We start from the raw sequence: 23,108 nt of genomic DNA, 5'->3' as shown, positions 1-23,108 counted from the left end.
CTCCAGCTGTGGCCTAACCTGCATTTTATACAGCTCCTTCTTAACCTCCCTGCTCTTATATTCTATGCCTTGGCTAATAAAAGCAAGTATCCCATATGCCTTCCTAACCATCTTATCTACCTGTGCTGCTGCCTTCAGTGATCTATGGACATGTACACCAATATCCCTCTGACCCTCTTTTCTTCCTAGGGTCCTACCATCCTTGTATATTCCCTTGCCTTGTTAGTCGTCCCAAAATGCATCACCTCACACTTCTGAGGATTAAATTCCATTTGCCACTGCTCTGCCCATCTTACCAGCCCATCTATATCATCCTGTAATCTAAGGCTTTCCTCCTCACTATTTACGACACCACCAATTTTCCTGTCATCTGTGAACCTACTGATCATACTTCCTATATTCACGTCTAAATCATTAATGTACACTACAAACAGCAAGGGTTCCAGCACCGATTCCTGTGGTACACCACTGGTCACAGGCTTCCAATCGCAAAAGCAACCCTCGACCATCACCCTCTGCCTCCTGCCACTAAGCTAATTTTGAATCCTATTTGCCAAATTGCCCTGGATCCCATGGGCTCTGACCTTCTTGACCAATCTCCCATGCGGGACCTTATGAAAAGCCTTACTACAGTCCATATAGACTATCAACTGCTTTACCCTCATCTACACACCCCTCGGAAAATTCAATGACAAAGCCATGTTGACTATCCTTGATTAATCCCTGCCTCTCCAAGTGAAGATTAATCCTGTCCCTCAGAATTTTTCCAATATTTTCCCTACCACTGATGTTAGACTCACCGGCCTGTAATTACTTGGTTTATCCCTTCTTGGTGGGTTAGGACACACTGTATAGGGGGGCTTTTATGCTCTGCCTGCGGCGGGTTTGGAGGCGGGGAGAGCATTTAATCAGGCGGGATGGTGGCGGGGGAGGCCCCGTCGCACCTCCTTCACAATTATTGCCCAATTAAGGGCCTCATCCCGCCTTGGCCAATATTAGCCCAGTGGCAGGTCGGCCTGTTGCCATAAGGGGAGCATGCCACATAAACCTGTGCAGGTTGCTTGCCAGCTCCTGGGGGTGGGGGTGGGAGGTCCCTCGTTAAAAGGCACATAGTGTCTGATCGAAGGTCCTGGCATCAGGAAGAGGGGGGGGTGGGCCTGCAGAGAACCATGTCCCTACTCTTGCTGCCGACCCCCCCTACTACCCCTATCCCTCTTGACCCCAACCCCATGAAACACCCCCATCATTACTCACATGTAGCTTGGGTCCCTCAATGATCCTCGGCTACCGGCAGGTGCATTACTGGCAGCAGCCACTGCCTCTGCAGTGGAGCTGCTCAGTAAAAGAGATGCCGGCCTTTGATTGGCCGACAACTTCAGGAGGTGGGGCTTCTGTCACCTGGGTCCTTAATCCAGAGGAAGGCCTACCACTGTCCACATAAGTGCCTAACTGGCACATAATCCAGTGGGCCTTCCCTAGAGGAGGTGACAGGGGGCTCTCGCCAGCTCTTCAGCCGGTAGCTGAGATCCCCATCACCAACATAAAATCCCCCCTATATATTTGTATCTACCAAACCCAGAATGAGCTTAGTTAATGTGGTACTCAAATAGAAAGCATGGTCTGAATTTTCAATCACCCAGGGGGCGAGTTCAGAAAATCGTGCACTCAGAAGGCGTCATTGGTTCTTGACGTCTCAGGGACGTGATGCAATTTTCAAAGGGAGGACGGGAGTGGGGAGCCGGCAACCTGCACGCCTCCAATTAATTGGCTGTTGAGCTCATTGTAGAGCTCATTACGAGTCTGGGGTGCAACAGTTTGGAATTTTCAACTGAGAAACATGGAGAAAACAGAGGGTCTGGGACATGTTAGGGCATAGCTGTTGGGAACACAGCAGGGATCTGTGAGTGCTCATGACTGCAGTGTGCAAATGTTGTATAAAATGGGAGAGTTAAACTCATTTGGTCATGTATTGGCACAAAGCTGCCATTGCTGGTACTGAGAGGCTTGCCTTTGTGAGGGACTGGGAGGGAGGTGAGGCTGCTGGTATCACTTGGGCATCAGAGATGGGTTGAGGAAGCCCTGGTAAACCAATAGGCGTCAGGTGAAGCTGCTGAGATGGGAGCAGATACATTGGCATTAGAGATAATAGTGAAGAGGAGCATCAGCAGATGCATCATCCTGGTCAGGAGGAGGCCAGAGGAGCCGAGGGAGGGGCTGCAAGGGGTAGAAGGTGCTACCCACAACATTGGATGTACCGCCCAAGAGTCAGCCACCTGCAAATGACAGAGTATCAGTGCTGTAGAAGATTGCGCCTATCCAGGCAGTTGGTCTCTGTCATTTGTGCTCTTGTCTACAATGATCTGAGGCCCCACAGTACCCGTGGCAGTCCCTACCTGCAGCCATCAAGGTCACCACTGGCCCTCTACTCACCCTGCTCCTCGATTTTCAAAGGCAGCAGCAAGCCCAGTCATGGCTGCCGTTTGCCTTTTAAAATCACCCTCTGTCATGAGTTTCCACCTCCAGCCCACATCTGATGCCTCTAATTGGGTGCCAAGCTCCCCTCCCGGCCAGTTAGGGCCTTTCCCTTTAAAAATTGTGTTGCATCACTGACACAGTGCGGGGTTGGGACCGAAGAATGATCAGGCCATCGGGTCTCGATCCCAATTGAAAATGCAGCCCCACAGGTTAACAGCAACACTGAAACTGAGAATTTGAAGGACAAGAGGTTCAGCAGTCCACAAATTATTGACTAACCTTTTGTTTTTTTTTATATAGAGATACAGCACTGAAACAGGCCCTTCAGCCCACCGAGTCTGTGCCAACCAACAACCACCCATTTATACTAACCCTGAAGTAGTTTAGTTTAGTTTAGTTTAGTTTAGTTTAGTTTAGAGATACAGCACTGAAACAGGCCCTTCGGCCCACCGAGTCTGTGCCGACCATCAACCACCCATTTATACTAATCCTACACTAATCCCATATTCCGATCACATCCAAACCTGTCCCTATATATTTCCCTACCACCTACCTATACTAGGGGCAATTTATAATGGCCAATTAACCTATCAACCTGCAAGTCTTTGGCTGTGGGAAGAAACCGGAGCACCCGGCGAAGACCCACACTGTCACAGGGAGAACTTGTAAACTCCACACAGGCAGTACCCAGAATCAAACCTGGGTCCCTGGAGCTGTGAGGCTGCGGTGCTAATCACTGCGCCACTGTGCTGCCCATTTGATCAAGACAAATGAGCCATTAACACTTGAAAACATTACAAAGTTGAATGTGTATGTACAGCCCATAATCTAGTTGAACAGTGTCAATTTGACAATTTTCTCATTAATGATCAATGGTTTTATCTAAGGTACCACTCAATTATGGATGAACGAAAATGTTAATGTTCATCAAATGGACATCATACATATATATCCATCACACTTGATATACAACCTATGGGCCACACTTACACCTGACTATAAATGTGCATATAGTGTATATATCTGTTGCTTCCTTTGTTGAAGGGGTTGACATGAGTTAGGTTACAGTTCCCTGGGTACTGGTTGTGCTCTGCTATCTCTTGTAATGGTTATGGTTATGTGTGAGCTTGGAGGGTGATTCCATCACAGGGAGCATCACAATTGAGATTAATTATGTCCTCCCCTGACTTATGCACACATATTCCTAATTTCACTACATAGTGGTCAGTAAGAGCAGGAACCCCCAATAATTTCCTCTCTATAGTCCAAGTATGCAGAGGGCAAACATGATACCCTTATTGATAAATACCAGACTGATTCATCAGCAATGACCCAGGCTTCATCATTGCTGGATTACTATCCTGAAATTCGCTGCCTAATGTCACTCTGGAATCACCATCACCGCAAGACCTGCAACAGCTCCAGGAGAAGGCTCAACACCACATTATCAGGATGACTAGGAGTGGGTAATAACAAAAAAATACAGCTTTTGCAGTGTTTCCCACATCCCAAGAACAAATGATTCAGAGACTCCTGTTGAAATAAGTACAGGCTGGAAATCAAAAGGGGGTCCTTTTGGTAGTTACTTACTACTTTTATCAACTCAACTACTGGGGAGGACTCCAAAATAATCATCAAATCTAGGATACGAATTATGCCATAAACTAGCTTATCTGATGATTACCTCAAAGATAAAATACAACGCTGAATTCACTCCAGATGAGGTTCATGGAAAAGTTTTTCTTTGGTTTTGAGTAATTTTTTTGTATCATTGTCATAACTAATGAGGAAGTTCTGAGGCTTGCAATGACAATTTCTTGGAAATCAGGTATGAAAACATATGCTCATATATTTAGGTTTTGGTGCTTATCTTGATTAGGTGGCGAGGCAAATATTTTCCACTTAAGTTTTAAACTACTACCTGGTTCAAGAGGAATAGTGTGTGTCTGTACTGTGTGAGGATGATGGCAATGCACTCATATATTTTATGGCGGCCTATGGTGTTTACCATAAAGAAAAATAACAAACAGGTTGCTGAGTTGGATGATCAGCCATGATCAGAATGAATGGCGGAGCAGGCTCGAAGGGCCGAATGGCCTCTTCCTGCTCCTATTTTCTATGTTTGTATGACTTGCATTTATATAGTTCCTTTCATGACCACCAGATGTCTCAAAGAGCTTTACAGCCAATGAAGTACTTTTGAAATGTATGCAGCGCATGGGTAAGGCTTCCACTGCTATGTCCAGACTGGCCAAGAGAGTGTGGGAAAATGGCGCACTGACACGGAACACAAAAGTCCGAGTGTATCAGGCCTGTGTCCTCAGTACCTTGCTCTACGGCAGCGAGGCCTGGACAACGTATGCCAGCCAAGAGCGACGTCTCAATTCATTCCATCTTCGCTGCCTTCGGAGAATACTTGGCATCAGGTGGCAGGACTATATCTCCAACACAGAAGTCCTTGAAGCGGCCAACACCCCCAGCTTATACACACTACTGAGTCAGCGGCGCTTGAGATGGCTTGGCCATGTGAGCCGCATGGAAGATGGCAGGATCCCCAAAGACACATTGTACAGCGAGCTCGCCACTGGTATCAGACCCACCGGCCGTCCATGTCTCCGTTATAAAGACGTCTGCAAACGCGACATGAAATCGTGTGACATTGATCACAAGTCGTGGGAGTCAGTTGCCAGCATTCGCCAGAGCTGGCGGGCAGCCATAAAGACAGGGCTAAATTGTGGCGAGTCGAAGAGACTTAGTAGTTGGCAGGAAAAAAGACAGAGGCGCAAGGGGAGAGCCAACTGTGCAACAGCCCCAACAAACAAATTTCTCTGCAGCACCTGTGGAAGAGCCTGTCACTCCAGAATTGGCCTTTATAGCCACTCCAGGCGCTGCTTCACAAACCACTGACCACCTCCAGGCGCGTATCCATTGTCTCTCGAGATAAGGAGGCCCAAAAGAATCCTAATGCAGGAAACATGACAGCCAATTTGCACACAGTAGGCTGAAATTTTTTTCCCGTCTGCCAGAAGCAGCAGCGGGTGACAAAAATGGTGGCCCGCACATTCAGGCCACGCGCCGCTATGCTGCAGTGATCTAGCACGCAGCGGCTCATCTACATATGTAGGGAAGTCCGTTCCCCCAATCACATGCTGGGGGCAGGTTCTGCGACGCCGGCAACAGCATCAGCTGGCTCTGCGCAGCTGCTGGTGCCATTTTTAATGGGCTGCCAGACCTGCACAGTTGAGGCCTGTAACCCCCACCACCCACGACTACCCCACCCAACCCCCCAACAATACACTGTAAATTGATTTCTGGCCCATGCCACCCCTCTCCAGTAGAAAGAAAATGAATGGATGCCCCGTGTAGGGGAGACTGGCATAGTGAACCATGGGACACTTGACGTAACTTAGGTCCCTGTAACTTGAGAAAGCTTGCCTGCTATATACCTGAATTATATGAATACCTAATCAGAAGGTAACAAACTCAGGAGGGGGAACACCCGAATTATATGAATAGCCGAAGAATCCTGTGAATAGGGTAATCAAGAGGTTGACGAGGTGAATAATATAATCAAGACAGGATGCGATCAGGGAAGGCAATAGATGGGAGATGATGTAATTGGGGAAACAGTTTATCAAACAAACCTCCTGTAAAACTGGATAAAATGACAACTGGAACAACATACGAGCAGAACCCCTACAATCATTTGTGAGAGTAGGAATTCTCCTTGCATGCTCATGAATAAAGATCGCTCATTTGTACAAGACACCGACTCTTGGGGCATTTTTGGGTATTGGGGCAAGCCCTCACCCCTACATTTGGTGTAGTCAGCACCACATCGGGACTGCGACAGTGAGGAGACCAATCAAGGGGTGAGTATCTTTTATTTTACCACCCATAGTTAGGAAAGGTCTACCTCACAGTCGTGGGACTGGTACTTTAAGTGGGTATCAGAACGCCTGGAGACTCAAGTGCCAAGCGATCAAAGCGCGCTCCAGGGTAGTAGGTTGCGAGTTGAGAGAACCGGGCAGACAGCTGCACTGAGAAAGCCATAACGCAGAGCCACATAGTAGGTGAAGCCGTGCAAGAATGTAGAGGTATCCTGAAGGCCGTTATCATGCAGGAGACTGCGCTGAGAGAGACTGCAAAGCAGACCTTCACAAGAGGTCAAGCTGCGCAGGGGATTTAAAGGGTATCCTGCAGGTCCATACCATTTGGGCAGACCACACTCTGACAGAATGACCAATAGCGCAGAAGGTCTAGATTGGGGACCGGAAGGTTCCCTTAACAGGATTATAGCAGATGAAAACTTGATCAGTAAAATGGAAAAAAGGTGGGTGGAAATCTAATGACCCCTCCAGAGGCACAAAGAGCATGGTGGAAGGGCCAAAAGAAAGATCAGAAGGATAAGGCAATTAGGATCAAAAGCAATTCTTATATGGGATTCTGCTGGCGAGTCCACAAACATTCCCAAAAGCAGGAACAAAGTAACAGCGAGTCCAGAAACAAGTCAAGAGATAGAAACAAGTTTCAGGAAATGATTGGTAGAAATTACATTGGAAGTACCACAGTAGTCTAGACTACTGCTGAAAGGACAAACGAAGGACAACTTTGTGTGTGTGTATAAGTCTATGTTGCTGTTTGGTCTCTCTGTGTGTTCAGAAGTTATTGAATGGTAAATGTGAATGTGTGTGAAGTGTCTCTGAGAGAAGTTGTATTAAATTGGTGTAAATTAAAAGAAGCTAGAAGAAGCTACAAGTCAAAGATGAGTGTTTAAGTTACAAGAAAGCATTGCTTTCTAACTTGCTTTGTTTGGTGGTAGTGAAATTTATAGGGTGGATCCTGGTTGTACAGATTTCAGACAACCCTGACGGTGAGGCAGAACAGTAGATGCAGGGGTCCACATGTAAAGACAGACAAACGAAAGCAGTCCGGCTGTTGGGGTATCAGACTAAATGTAAGCAGCAGGAGGAGGAAAAGCGTAGACAGTCAGAGCTAGAATTAAGTAAATTAAGGAAAGAGAAGGAAGATAGGTGTGCCACAGTTGACAGGGCGAAGAGTCAATTGCAGAAAGAAAGGGATAAACGAGAGGAGGAATGATCCAGACATATAAAAGAGACAGCTCGATGGGCTGGGAAAGTGGAGTTCCTGAAGGTATATTGTGCAGATATATCAAGGGAAAGGGAAAAGAGGGAGGCAGACGAGAGATTGTTGAAACAGAGGTGTACTGAAGCTGAGCAGGAGTGAGATTTACTCAGCCCTACCAGAGGAAGGGAGAATGGCTCGAGGCACCTGGGATGAAATAAAGACTTGGGTAGCTAGGGCTGTGGGCCTCAGAAAAGGGGACGCATATCAGCTAGTTTAGAATATTCATCAAAGAATGACTGTGAAAGGTTGCTGCATAACCTCTCGGAGTTTGTCTGCTTGTGAGAGTTTATCTTTTTCCTTTAGTTTCTAATTATAGTTGGTGGAAGATATTTGAAGAGGGGAGAATTGGGATCGTTGAAGTAATTAATTTATTTCTGTTTACCTTCTTTTAAACGCACGTGCTACTCTTATCTGTCTGTGGGTGTGTTTGGATTTATTTATTTTGTTTGGGCACATGATGTTTGTGAGCTTGAATTTGTGATTTTCAGTGTGATTTTAAAACTGAGACATACTGGCACAAACTACTGGCAACTGGGAATGAAGCTCCAGTTTGTTTTCCAAATATAAAGATAAGTCCGGAGCCTTGTAAAAGTCCGGAAGAAACCCAGTTTTAACATTTCAAACTTTTGCAGCAAGTTAAAGAGGGAACATTAGAACTTGGTAGTTATTCTAAAGGACAGGGAAAAGTTTCCAGGAGTAGGGGATCAAGTGATTGTTAGGGTTCTACTTGCAAAACCAGGCTTAGCATCTCACTGGCAAGGACCTTACGAGGTCCCGATGACCAGCAACACTTGTACATGTGGATGTGGAAGGGAAAGGCCGGTGGAAACACTGGACACAGATCAAGGAGTATGGAAACGCAAAGAATAATAAGGTCTAACCGGTGACGACTGGCGTCCGCTATATTCTCTCTTTACAGGACCATGAAAACCACAGTACTGCTGATGTGTCTGGCAACCATGAGTGCGGAAGGAACCAAGTCGGTTGACTGGGGGACCCAACGAGGCCTGCTCTATAAGGACTTGAGCGATGCCAATTGCAATCAGGCATGTGGAACATTAAATGTCATGGTTAACAAACTAGTAGGCCTAAGGAGTAGCTCAGGGCAGTTGGGAATGGGGAACGACAGTGCCTGAAGTTGCAAAGCATGGCAATGAAGGTTCCCTTTATAGATAAAGCAGCCATGCATAAATCTGGCGTCAGTATCACCCACTGTAGTTCTAACTTTATAATCCCTATTCTATCTGTGTGCAGTTACTTGTTGGATTAAGTTCTATTCAAGTTATTTGTTATTAAATTGTCTAACCAATGTGAATGTTGACTGCAGGGTCCCATTTTGGGTAATCTGTCATTATTTGTATCCTGAACGAGAGTGGTTGTTAGACTCCATTAAGTGTACATGAGCACATTGGTTAGCTTCGTGGCTGAACTGCACAGCCAGATTCACTGATTCAATTGTAACTCTTAATTTACAAAAAGAATTGAATTGCTAGAATAATTATGTAGAGCCAGTCGGTATTTATTAATGAATTACAGCTGTTAGCTATAATGAGCTTGCTGACTTCTAAATCATATTGAGCAAAGCAATGTTTAAATGGAATTTTAAGTCAAAATTTAGATTTTAATTTAACCAACATGCTCGCAAAGCACTAAAGAACCAGGGACATGCAAACCCTTCTCGGGGCAGAGAATACATGGGAGATAGCAATTGGCCAAAGTACTACCTCACACCCAAATACGCTACCCTGGGAGATACCCGCCTACGGGATCTCGCTGGCTGGGTGTAGGGAATAATGTTGCCTGTCCACATCCCATAGGGATAGGGACGAGAACTGCGCATGGTTTTAATACCACCCTAAACTGTACCCTTGAAATTTCCAGTGCTTGCCATGAACTGACGCAGGAGGCACATTGTGGAGAAGGGGAATACTGCGTGGCCACCAGCAAACCTTAATACCAGTACGGTAACATCCACTGCCCAGTGATCAACTCGAGTTTCTGCTTCCACCCCTGGGCCCCAACGACAATTGGACATTCAGCGATAACTCACATCCGGCCTCCCCATAGGGAGTGGATGAGCATAACCGATGATCTAATGGAGAACTACCGGCTTCCCGAGGGGAAGTGAATCCCTCAACTGCTGGGACACCTACTGAAGGTGAGGGAAGTGGCCCGGACAGCAATGAAGCAGTATCACCGAATCCAACAGGAGGTCAAACAACTGGGAGAGGATGTGGAAGCCGAACTGGAGGATGAATCATGGTGGGAGGCGGTTTGGTACTGGGATATTAGGGTTAGTGTTCACCCCTGGATTAGAATTGATTCCCATGTACTGGTAGCGGTGCAGTTGCTAATTGCTATCGGACTTATGGTTGAAAGTTGTACCCTGGCACCTAAATTGAGATGTCATATATAATTTAGAAAATGTAACCATGCAAATCTAACCACCAGTCTGGCCAAGAGTGATGGAGCAAGGAGCACTTAGCGTTAGTTGGTCATCTTGCTAGTAGCCTAGGACCAAAAGGGGAGACGGAAGTGGTGTACCCCGGGAGTACTGCAGGCTTGACTAAAATTGCTTTGATTTATGTAGAATAATACAAAGTATCAATCCCAATCGCTTCTCGGCCTTTTGGCTAAGATCAAGTGTAGTATCTGTTCTTATCAGTGCTTATTTGATTGAGAAGAGACCATGATCATTGCCTTTTGATCCTGGGGAAGCTTTGAGTAAAATGGCTATAACCAATTTTCGAGCTTCGGGCCAGGGAGTGCGCAACACCGTTCGGGTGGTCGTGAAGGACAAGGAAGGAGATGCACCGGTCGATCGCACCTTCTTCATCAAGAAAATTCTCTTCGATTGCTGCGGATTTCAAGCGACGGACGTCTTCTGCCTGCAGGATTTCCCCAGCAGTGGATACTTCGACGTGACGTTCCGGAATGTGGCGGGATGCATCAAGTTCCTGAAGGCGTTCAAGGAGAAAGGGGACCGGGCGCCACTGTCGATCCTCACAGCGGAGCCGCTCTTCACGCTTCCGTCACAACGGGACCGGGTGGTGACCATTCACCTCTACAACCCCCATGTTCCGGTGGTGGATGTACTCACCTTTCTCGCCAGGTACGTCGAGGTGGCCGGCAGCAGCACTGATGTCAAGGACCCCTTTGGGATCTGGACCAGCAAGCGGCAGGTCAAGGTGACCTTGAAGGTAGATCCCAGTGGAGCCATCATCCACCCTCCCTCCAGCTTCGCTATCGGGGGAAGTCGAGGCTTCTTGGTCTACGCTGGGCAGCCCAGAGTTTGCCGCACCTGTGGCAAATCTGGTCACATGGCAGCCAACTGCAGCACGGTTGTTTGCAAGAACTGCAAGGAGGAAGGCCATCAGACCAAGGACTGTAAGCAGACTAAGTGTTGCAACTTGTGCGGTGCGGCAGGCCATCTCTACAAGACCTGCCCCAAACGTTGCCTCAGCTATGCTCAGGCGGCAAGGTCCAAGGAATGGCCGGGAGAAGGTTCGACGAAGGCGTCCGCTGTTCGAAAGGAGACCAGCAACCTTCTCCGCAGTGAGGAACTTCAACCTGAGAAGGAAGGGGAGGCGGCTGAAACCAACGACCCAGCACCTACCCAGCGCCCGGAAACCCCTCCTCCACAGACAGAATCAATGGAGGAGGAGGCAGCAGATGGACAAACAGGTCAGTGGCAAGTGGTCCAGAGGAAAACCACAAAGAAAAAACATCCCAAAGGCACCACCCAAACCAGTGGCAAGAGGAGGCTCTCTTCTGAATCAGACTGCAACAACTCCTCTTCACTGGACGGGGAAATGCTGGAACGACAGCCCCTTCAAAAGAGGCGGCAGAACTCCGAGATGGATTATAAAGCATCCCAGCCCCCGGGCACTGGAAGCTGTGATGGGCCCAGCGTGCCCCAACCCCAATTCCCCACACGTAACGACGTGGCCAACGCATCTCAGCTCCGAGACACCGGGAGCAAAGACACGTCTGGCGCACCTGAGCTCCGGGAGACCGGGAGCTGTGATGTTTTCGAGGAGGAACAGATGGAAGCAGCTGAGGACAACCCAATCCTCGCTGCCTACAAGACCCCCCCGATGTCACCCGAGCGGCACAAACCCTGCATGAAAAATCAGGAGGGGTTTCTGAGCCCAACCAACGTGAAACTGCTTGCGCACACGATGGGTATGCAGGAACATCCCGAAGGACTGGGACTAGCGAGGACAAATGGTATGGGAAGCGACAACTAATTTTTAGTAAAAAATGGGTGTAAGAATTGCTTCCATTAATGTGCGTAGCATTAAATCTACTACGCGATGTGTTTCAACCTTGGATTACCTTGCCAAGGTCAAAGCTGACCTACTGTTTCTGCAGGTGTGTGGAATACCACACCTCAGCACCTACAGGCAGTGGTCGCGATGGTGGTCCCACGGGCCATCGATCTGGTCGGGGGGTAATGACTGCCGTTCCTCCGGCCTGGGTATTCTGCTGCGGGGAGGTAACTTCACCATCTCCAAAGTTAAGGAGGTGGTGGGCGGCCGCCTCCTCGTAGCAGACGTGATGTACAACAACGCTCCGCTCCGGTTGATCAACGTGTACGCCCCGGTACAACGCAGCGAGCGGCTGACCGTCTTCCAGCAGCTCCCACTGCTGCTGGCGACGTCCAGGCCGGTCATCCTAGGCGGTGACTTCAACTGCATCATCGATGCGGCTGGACGATCCGGCAGTGACGACAACAAACTGGACGCTACGTCCAGATTCCTAATAGAAACAGTTAAGGATGCCAAACTGCACGACGTCTTCAGCAAACCTGCAGACGGAGCGCAGCGCAGATACACATGGTCAAGATCGGACGGGTCTGCCCGTTCCAGGATTGACTTCCTGTTTGTGTCCCGTGCTGTCACGGTCGGATCCACCGACGTCAAGCCGGTGTTCTTCTCCGACCACTGCCTCTTACTGGCCGACTGTCACTTACAGGACGACCAGCGGGTTGGCAGAGGGACGTGGAAGCTCAATGCGACACTGCTGACCCCAGAGAACGTTGAGGAACTCAAAAGGGATTACAAAGGTTGGAGGACCGTGAAACCCCTCTTTGAGTCTCCAGTTCACTGGTGGGAAGCGATTAAGGAGAACATCAAGAGGTTCTTCATCCACAAAGGTGTTCAGAAGGCGAGAGAGAGACAGAGGGAACTGTCCCGACTCCAGAAAATTATGCAAAATCTACTCCGGTTGCAGTCAATGGGGGTCGAGGTCAAGGAGGACCTCCAAGAGGTGAAGAGCCAGCAGGCCTCGCTCTTTGCCAAGGAGGCCTCCAAGATCATCTTCCGGTCCAGAGTCCGCTCCATCGAGCAGGATGAGACGTGCTCGCGTTACTTCTTCCAAAAGGTACACAGAGAGAGTTCTGTTATCAGCAGCCTGAAGGAAGAAGATGGCTTGGTAACGTCTTCGCAGCCCGACATACTCAGGATCAGCAAATCCTTTTATGCTGGGCTGTATGACGCGAAGCCCACAGACAGCAGAGCCTCCCAGTCCTTCCTGTCATCTATCACAGAGGTCTTAGATGACAGCAGGAGGGAGTGACTGGACAAGCCGCTAATTCTGGACGAGCTGACAAAGGCCGTCGAGTCTTTCGAGACGAGTAAAACTCCCGGGAGCGACGGCTTACCGGTCGAGTTGTACTCGGCCCTGTGGGACTGGGTCGGCCCGGACCTGTTGGAAGTATACGAGAGTATGCTCCTGGCCGGCAGCATGTCAGAATCCATGAGAAAAGGCATCATCACCCTCATTTACAAGCAGAAGGGGGAGAGGGCAGAAATCAGAAATTGGCGGCCCATCTCACTGCTTAATGTTGATTACAAGATTCTGTCCAAAGTCATAGCCAGTCGAGTCAAGTCTGCTCTGGAGTTGGTGATTCACCCCGATCAGACCTGTACTGTACCCGGCAGGAAGATCTCTGATAGTCTCGCGCTACTCAGGGATACGATCGCCTACGTACGGGACAGGAGGGTGGACACCTGCCTCATCAGCCTGGACCAGGAGAAGGCTTTTGACAGGATATCGCACACCTACATGATGGACGTGCTTTCCAAAATGGGGTTTGGGGAGGGAATCTGCAATTGGATCCAACTGCTCTACACAAACATCAGTAGCGCAGTCTCAATCAACGGGTGGGAATCGGAAAGTTTCCCGATCAAATCTGGAGTCAGACAGGGCTGCCCTCTGTCCCCGGTCTTGTTTGTTTGCTGTATTGAACCCTTTGCTGAGTCTATTAGGAAGGATGCGAGCATAAGAGGGGTGACAATCCCAGGCAGCGGAGGCACTCAGGTCAAAACCTCCCTGTACATGGATGACGTCGCCGTTTTCTGCTCGGATCCGCTGTCCGTGCGCAGACTGATGAGCATCTGCGACCAGTTCAAACTGGCCTCGGGAGCCAAAGTTAACCACGGCAAGAGCGAGGCCATGTTCTTTGGCAACTGGGCTGACCGATCCTTTGTCCCCTTCACCGTCAGGTCAGATTACCTGAAGGTGCTGGGGATATGGTTCGGAAGGGCCGGGGCGTGCACCAAAACATGGGAGGAGCGAGTAGCCAAGGTACGACAAAAGTTGGGCATGTGGGGGCAGCGATCTCTCTCCATTGTGGGTAAGAACCTGGTCATCAGGTGCGAGGCGCTCACGTTGTTGCTCTACGTGGCGCAGGTCTGGCCCATACCCCACTCCTGCGCCGTGGCAGTCACCCGAGCCATTTTCCGCTTCGTCTGGGGATCTAAAATGGACCGGGTCCGGAGAGACATGATGTTCAAATCTCTGGACAAGGGCGGGAAAAATGTACCCAACGCGGCCCTCATCCTGATGACCACCTTCGTGTGCGGCTGCATCAAGCTGTGTGTAGACCCCCAGTACGCAAACTCCAAGTGTCACTACGTGCTGAGGTTCTATCTGTCCCCGGTGTTGCGAAGGATGGGCCTGGTCACATTGCCGCGGAACGCTCCATGCAGTTGGGACGTGCCGTACCACCTATCCTTCGTGGAGCAGTTTCTGCGGGAAAACACCTTTGACCACCGGTCCATCAGGCAGTGGTCTGCACGGAATGTCCTCAAGGCCCTACGGGAAAAGGAAACGGTGGATCCTGTCGGATGGTTCCCCGAGCAGACCGTCAAAGTCATTTGGCGGAATGCCTCATCACCAGAACTTTCAAACAAGCACCAAGACGTAGCTTGGCTGGTGGTGAGAAGGGCCCTCCCCGTCAGATCCTTCATGCACACCCGAAGTCTCGCCCCCTCCGCACAGTGCCCCCGCGTTGGCTGTGGTGGGGAAGAGACGGCCGCCCACCTCCTCCTGGAATGTGCCTTTGCAAAGCAGGTGTGGAAAGAGATGCAGTGGTTTTTGTCAAGGTTCATCCCAAGCAGCTCTGTAACACAGGAGTCTGTGCTCTACGGGCTGTTCCCAGGGACGCACACCGAGACAAACATCAACTGCTGCTGGAGGACTATCAATTCGGTGAAAGACGCCCTTTGGTCTGCCCGAAACTTGCTGGTCTTCCAGCGCAAAGAGTTGTCCACCACCGAATGTTGCAGACTGGCACATTCCAAGGTCCAGGACTACGTGCTGAGGGACGCACTAAAGCTTGGGGCAGCCGCAGCAAAGGCTCAATGGGGAAAGACCACAGTGTAAGGTTCCCCCACCAAGCTGGACTGAGGGGCTGGATCAATGAGAAACCCCTCGAACTGTATCGTTAATATTCTCAATTGCTGTAAATGTAAAACTGTAATTGACATGACAATTGTGAAACGGAAGGGTTGGGAAGAAACTCATGACAGTATTGAAGGAAACTGATCTCCCTTGCAATGTTTGTATTTTTTGGTGCTGTTTGGAAACTGTTTGGCAATGTAATTTTTACAGATTTTTATGAATAAAGTATATTTTGGAAATAAAAAAAAAAATCAATCCCAGACTAAGCCTGGTCACTACGACACAGGTGAGGTTGTAAGAGGATGCTAGGGAAGGATCCGAAGCTCATCAAAACCGATAGGATCCCGGGATTATTTGATGGGCAGAGGATCCTAGGGTAATTGGCTACCTTGGGCCAGGTGCTGGCCAAGGGCCAAAAAGAGAGTCTGTAGGGGAGACTGGCTTAGTGAATCATGGGATACGTGATGTAAATTAGGTCCATGTAACTTGAGAAAGCTTGCCTGCTAGATACCCAAATTATACGAATACCTAATCAGAAGGTAACGAGCTCAGGAGGGGGAACACCCGAATTATATGAATAGCCTAAGAATCCTATGAATAGGGTAATCAAGAGGTTGACGAGGTGAATAATATAATCAAGGCAGGATGAGATCAGGGAAGGCAATAGGTGGGAGATGATGTAATTAGGAAATAGTTTATCAAGTAAACCTCCTGTAAAACTGCATAAATTACACTGGAACCATGTACTGGCAGAACCCCTACAATCATTACTCCGTGCACTTTCAACTTGGACGTCCAGGAATATGGCGGTTCCTGGTGATGCTGTTGGTTTTTTGTTTTTCGGCAAACCTCAACTTTAAAAACAGGTTCCAGGCTTCGCAGCCTTTCACTGTATCAGGCTGCTGAGAGTGAGTGTTTCCCTCTCTCTCTCTTTCTCTCTCCCTATCTCTTTCTCGAGGTGGCCACTGCTCATTGTCTTTCTTACAGCCCATCTGCCTTCAGAAAATCTGTTAAATTTATCTGAAATAAAACATCAATAGATTATTGTCATTTTCCAATATGCAAAGTCCAGAAGTCTGGTTTTTGCAGAGCCACCTGGGCCTTCCTTTGTTCCTAGGTGTTAACAGCTGCCTGGAACATTTACATCCTCAGAATCACTGACTCCTTGTTTACGATATGGAAGTCTGGGAAGGTGAAACCCATTGTTCTTCAGGTATTATATCCATTCAATCTCTGTTTTTCAAAAAATGTCTTTGATCTGTGTTCTCTGTGGTACTGGTAATAAATATTTCCGTCTCACTCTTAAGCAGAGTGGATGTGAGGTCACCTGACTTCCCAGACTCCATCTCCAACTTTTTAAAGATCACAGTTTTTAAAATATAATCTTTTTACAGAATCCAACGTTCATAACAGTATTGAATGTGTCATGAAGACCCCCACCTACCAAGAATGAGGCATGTTAATTTTGTCATAGAACATTAATTTTAAACTGTTGTTCGAGTGAAGAAATGACTTGTTTAAAGAGATCACCAGACATTTGGCAGGAGGACATTTGCATACTAAGAGACGGTGCTTGTGGAGACGAAGCAACTACTCCCTGATCCAATTAACCCAAATGGATTTTGATCACCAGACATTGAAGATGTAAGAAAACTTGCTTTCCAGTCTCTGCTAAGATGGAGAATCCAGAAACATAGGAGTGATTAAACCAGTTAGCCACATGATTAACCTGCTGGCCAACTTGGAGATTTGAATTGTGCTCAGAGAACAGTTTGAAGACAGACTGCAGATTGCAACTGAACTTGCAACAAGAGAGCCTCTTTCCTGGCTTTCTCTCTCTCGCTTTCTCACAAACCTCCGGACCCACTGAAGTTGCTTAAACCTCAAGAGAGAAATGACTCCTACATCGGAACAAGTTAAAGCATACACAGGGCCCCAATGAACAACAAGACTTACCGGCAACCAAAGGCTCCACATCGAACTCAAAGGACTGTAATTCCAACCCAGCTATTGCTTCAAACTTTTCTCTTTTATTCTTTCTGCTTTTTCTGTCTCTATCTGCGTGTGTGTTTATAGGGTATGCATGCTAGCGTGGCCGCGCCGTGTATTTGTAGTCGTTAACCGGACTAGAGTTTAAGGTTAATAAACTTCCACCTTGCTTGTTTAAATCTAAGAAAACCTGTCTAATTGATTTCTTTGCCTTACAATTGGAAAGCGGTGAACAAGGATTCACTGAGGGGGAGTGTTACAACCAGATGAGAAAGGTGTCTAGGGGTCTTTCTCAGCCTTCACCTGGTCTTATTGTCACAGGATTTAATTTTAAACACACCATGTTTAGTGCTCCCCCTTGGTGAATCCTCGTTCACCACTTTCCAATTATAAGACAAAGAAATGAGCATAAACAGGCTTTCTTAGGTTTAAAGAAGAAAAGTGAAATTTTATTAAACTTAAACTTAAACTCTAATGCTTATGAATATACGCCGTGCACCACACTAGCATGCATACATAATATGCACATGCAAATAGACAGAAAAGAGCGGAAGAAAAAATAAAGCGGAGAGGTTTGAGGCAATATCAGAAGAGTTTCTGGTTACTGTGCTTCGAGCTCACTGTAGTCCTTTTGTAGGTAGTTCTTGCTTGTAGGTTTCATTAGGGCCCAATATTCTTCTTAAATCTTGTTCACTGAGAGACCTTTCTCTCTTGGGGTTCCTGTGTCTTCAATGGTTCCAAAGCTGGTGAGAAAGAGAAGAGCAGGCAGGAGAGAGGTCTTTTCAGTCCAGGAGCAAACAGCTTTCTGAGTTTTAACACGTTGTGGCAAGTCAAAATTCAAACAAACTCCAACAGCCAGTTAGTCATGTGACTAAACTGGTCTGATCATGTCTTCTGTGTATTGGCGAGGCAGGGACTGGTTCCTTTTTTCCAACACTGTCTGCGACGATGCAAAAAAGGTCTTTCCGGCGAGGGGCCTGGCAATTCCTTGTGATATGCCCTCTTTTCTTCCCAACAACAATTTTAAGTTTTCACGTTCATGTGGCGAAATATGTGCTGCATTCTGGGTAGGTGGGAGCCTGCATGACACCTCCACACCCAGGGGAATGAAATGCGATTTGACAAAAAAACGGCACATTTCATTAAAAGGTTTGGGAGAAATATAAGATTCAGAAAGAAAAACCATGCATTTCTCTCATTCATTTCCATGCATTCATCAATCTTAAAGCTTATTAAAATTGTCTTTTCTGTGTGCCAGTGCTGCTTTAATTTCCCTTTTTTTGGCATCCCAGTAGCCATGTGATTCTTTGGGGAAGCTTTTCTTCAGTTTGCCTATTTCTATTACTGCCGAAGGCTTTGTTCCTGTTGAGGTAATTTTTTTTTCACGTGAGTTAGTAGTGGGCAGGTCTATCCTGAAACCTCTCTCAGTGCTTTGCTGAGCCATGCAAAGGCTTTTGCCTTCAGGGACTGGGTGGTTCCCTTTTCCTCTGACTGTGGGGGAGGGTTCTTTGTTACTCTCCCCTTTGTTCTCTGGAACATTCCTGCCTGTAGGTACGTGTACAGACTTGACTACACACGCCTGTAGCACTTTGACTAGGTGAGGCATCACCCTCACAGTTTTGGTGCCCCCTAGAGGTCTCTCTTTGTTTCTGCAGGTTCCTGTAATTGCTCTTAGCAACTATGGAAGGGTGCTTCTAGAGTCTGCATTTTCATAGGAGGATGTGATGTCTAACTTTTCAAATTTTTCGGGTTTGGCTGACCAGACAGTAGGGGTTTTTATCCAGGATTCCTCCCGGACTACTTTAAGCTGTCCTCTTGGTCACTTTTTCCCCTTCTCTTTCTAAACATTTGCCCGCCATGTGCCTGGCTGTCCCCTTTTCTTCTCGGCGGGGGTCCCTTATAGTTCACCAGCCCTCTGCTGGAGGGTTCTTCTAAGACTGGTACAGGACTTAGGGGTGCATATTTCAGGGGCTTCCCGTCAACCTGGCACATGTGGCAACTCCTGCAGTACTCCACCACATCTTTGTGGAGTTTTGGCCTGTCAAACTGCTGTCTTATGCAGGCTTTGCTTTTTCGTATACTGGCATGTACAGCCACTGTAGTCACGTGGGCCCTTCTTAATATTCCTCCCCAGTACTTCTGTGGCACCACTAACTGGTGAACTACTGCTCACTCCTTGCCCTTAGCTCTGTGACGAGAACTCAATTTCCTCACCAATACCTCATTCTTTGAATAGGAGCAGTCAGGGACTCCCTCTGCTTTACTTTCAGATTGCGCAGCCTGTGCTAACTCTCACAATTTTGGGTTGGCCCATTGAGCCTCAGTTAGGGAAAATCCATTTAATTCATTCCCTGGGTCTCCTAACTTTCCAAAGAAAGTCTCAGACAGGCAGACCTCATGATCATTTGCCTGCAGTGCCAATACAGTCTGATCATGGCCTGATCCACTACACATTCAGGCCCTCTGCAGGGAACCATCTCCTGCCACGGCCCTGTCTCTCTGACTTCCTGCGGTCTTTCTTTAACTACTGGGGGGCTACCATCTTCACCCCCACCAGATCATTACCTAGGAGCAGGTCAACCCCATCCACAGCCAAACTAGGGACAATCCCTATGGTCACCGGTCTCGAAACAAGGTCGCACTCCAGGTGCACCCAGTGTCCAGGTACAGGCATACACTGCCCTCCAAAACCATTCACCACCATTTTGGTGTTCACTGTACTCTCTGTGGGAATGGTCAGGCCTTTTCCGAGTAAAAGGGTTCTAGTGGCCCCTGTGCCCCTGAGAATCACTATGGGCTTGCTTGCCCCACTCGAGGGTTATGGGGTTACTTTCCCTTCAGACACAAAATCCTGATAACCTTCAGGAATCCTATTAACTTTTCCTGCACTGGCCGTAATAAGGGTCCTAGGACTCTTACTGTAGTTAAATCCACAGCTTGTTCTGCTGTGCTTTCCATTAGGGTCCCGTCTTCACTGAGCGAGTGTGCCCTGATTAACCTGATTAACCTGATTAAAGTTTTCCCTTTAGTTTCCAGCAGTCAGCTTTTAAATGCCCTGCCTTGTTACAATGGAAGCACACAGGTCTCTGGGTCTCACTCTTGCTCACTGCACCTTCCTTTTTGGCGAGAGGAGGGCCCCCTGTGTCTCCTGCTTTCCTTTCTCTCCCAGGACTGCCTAGGAAGAGATCACCTTCCCACCCTTTGATCTTTTCGTATTTGTGGGGGTGATTAGGAAAGGTTCTCCCATAGGAAACCGACTTATAAATTAAAACAAACTCATCAGCCAGAACAGCCACTTGCTGGGCTCCCTGAACCCGCTGCTCCTCGACATGGGTCTTTATTGAGAGTGGGAGAGAGTTTTTAAATTCCTCTAACAGAATTACTTCTCTGAGAGCCTCATAGCTGAGCTGTATTTTTAGAGCCCTCAGCCATGGCCAAAAGCCAGCTGATTACTTCTTTCAAACTCCAGAGAAGTTTGATTGGCTTGCTTTTTGAGGGTTCTAAACTTTTGGCGATAGGCTTCAGGTACTAATTCATATGCCCTGAGGATAGAATTTTTGGTCAGTTCATAATTTGATGAACTCTCATCTGGCAACAAGGAATAAACCTCATGGGCTTTTCCAATTAGTTTGCTGTGCAATAAGAGAGACCAGGTCTCAGCTGGCCATTTTAGCTGCCTTGCCAGTTTCTCAAAAGACACAAAAAACACTTCCACATCTTCCTCATTGAATTCTGGAATCAATTGAGCGAGTTTTAACAATTTTGCATCCAGCCCTGAAATCTGCTCCTCCATATTGGCCATGCTATCACTGGGGTTACTCTGTCACCCCCTAGTTAACTTCAGCTCTCTTTCTTTGGATTCTTTCTGGAATATTCTTTCTCTCTCTCTCTCCTCTCTCTCCCGTTCCTTTTCCTGTCTTTCTTTCTCTCTCTCCTCTCTCTCTATTTCTTCCTGTTCCTTCTGGAAGGCTCTTTCTTTCTCCCTCTCCTGCCTTTCTCTCTCTCTCTCTCTCTTTCCCTGTTTTCTAATTCAAGTTTCCTCTATTCCAATTGTATCTTTGCTAACAATACCCTGTCTGGGTCTACTTCTAACACTGCTTCTGCTTCTTCAGATTCAAGGAAAAAATGGTTGGCCACTAGCCTTAGGGGATCAGACTTCGTAGCTTTGCCACGTACAGTGATCCCACACTGCTCAGCCCTTTTCCTCAACTCCTCCATAGACAATGCTTTTAACTTATCCCAAGTTACTTCACCCTGGCTTGGAGAGCTGCTAGCTTCAGTTGCAGACATGTTAGTATTCAATCACACACAACCACAAGAAAACCTGTATTAATCTTGCTCTTTTTTGATTGGGAACAATTTGGCTTCCCACTTCCCATTTCTCTCGTTTGTCTGTGGGTAAAATCCCAGATGTTAGCACCCAGATTTCTCTTATGACCAGGTGCGAAAGGTGCCTAGGGGTCTTTCTCAGCCTTCAGCTGGTCTTATTGTAACAGGATTTAATTTTAAACACACCGTGTTTAGAGCTCCCTTTTAGTGAATCTTTGTTCACCACTTTCCAATTATAAGACAAAGAAATGAGCATAAATGGGCTTTCTTAGGTTTAAAGAAGAAAAGTGAAATTTTATTAAACTTGAACTTAGACTCTAATTCATTTAACGCCTACAGATACATGCCACACCCCACGCTAGCATGTATATGCGATACACATATGCAAATAGTGAGAAAAGAGCAGAAGAAAAAACAAAGTAGAGAGGTTTGAGGCAATATCAGAAGAGTTTCTTGTTACTGTGCTTCAAGCTCACTGTAGTCCTTTTGTTGGTAGTTCCTGCTTGTAGGTAATTCTTGCTTTTTGTTGGAGCTCAGTATTCTTCTTAAACCTTGTTCACTGTAGGAGACTTTTCTCTCTTGGGATTCCTGTGTCTTCAATGGTTCCAAAGCTGGTGAGAAAGAGATGAGCAGACAGGAGAGAGGTCTTTTCAGTCCAGGAGCAAACAACATTCTGAGTTTTAAAACTCTGTGGCAAGTTCAAATTCAAAAAAACTCCAACAGCCATTTAGTCATGTGATGTGTATTGGGGCAGCAGGGACTGGTTCCTTTGTTCCAACACTGTCTGCTCGTATACAAAAAAGGTCTTTCTGGCGAGGGGCCCGGCAATTCCTTGTGATAGGCCCTCTTTTCATCCCAGCAACAATTTTAAATTTTAATGTTCATGTGACGAAATATGTGCCTCATTCTTGGCAGGTGGGAGCCTGCATGAAACATAGAAACATAGAGAGATACAGCACTGAAACAGGCCCTTCGGCCCACCGAGTCTGTGCCGACCAACAACCACCCATTTATACTAATCCTACATTAACCCCATATTCCCTACCACATCCCAATGGCCAATTTACCTAGCAACCTGCAAGTCTTTGGCTGCGGGAGGAAACTGGAGCACCCGGCGGAAACCCACGCGGTCACAGGGAGAACTTGCAAACTCCGCACAGGCAGTACCCAGAACCGAACCCGGGTTGCTGGAGCTGTGAGGCTGTGGTGCTAACCACTGCGCCACTGGGAGCTAAAACACGGTGTTTTTAAAATTAAACTCTGTTACAGTTAAACCAGGTAAAGGCTGAGTGGGAACCCCTAGATCCCTTTATCACCTGCTCATAACAAATGGAAATGCAGGCTCATGGAGCCAAATGGTCTACTTCTGCTCCTATTTCTTATGTCCTTATGATTTACATTCCCATGAATATGTGGCTAAAAGAGTTAAAATAGATTTTCAAGATTACATTTCCGGCTGTGGGAGAGTCCACTCTAAC

The 23,108-nt window shown here is 47.5% G+C and overlaps 1 pseudogene; it reads left to right on the top strand.

The window, feature by feature from the left end:
- The first annotated feature begins 10,236 nt into the window (after nt 1–10,236).
- Nucleotides 10,237–10,345, top strand: LOC137378561 (U2 spliceosomal RNA; annotated as a pseudogene).
- The last annotated feature ends 12,763 nt before the right edge of the window (nt 10,346–23,108 follow it).

This window comes from Heterodontus francisci, chromosome 16 (genome assembly GCF_036365525.1).
Source record: "Heterodontus francisci isolate sHetFra1 chromosome 16, sHetFra1.hap1, whole genome shotgun sequence".
Taxonomy (NCBI): Eukaryota; Metazoa; Chordata; class Chondrichthyes; order Heterodontiformes; family Heterodontidae; genus Heterodontus; species Heterodontus francisci.
Note: the sequence above shows the minus strand (reverse complement) of the source record. Positions and strands in the feature narration are given on the sequence as shown.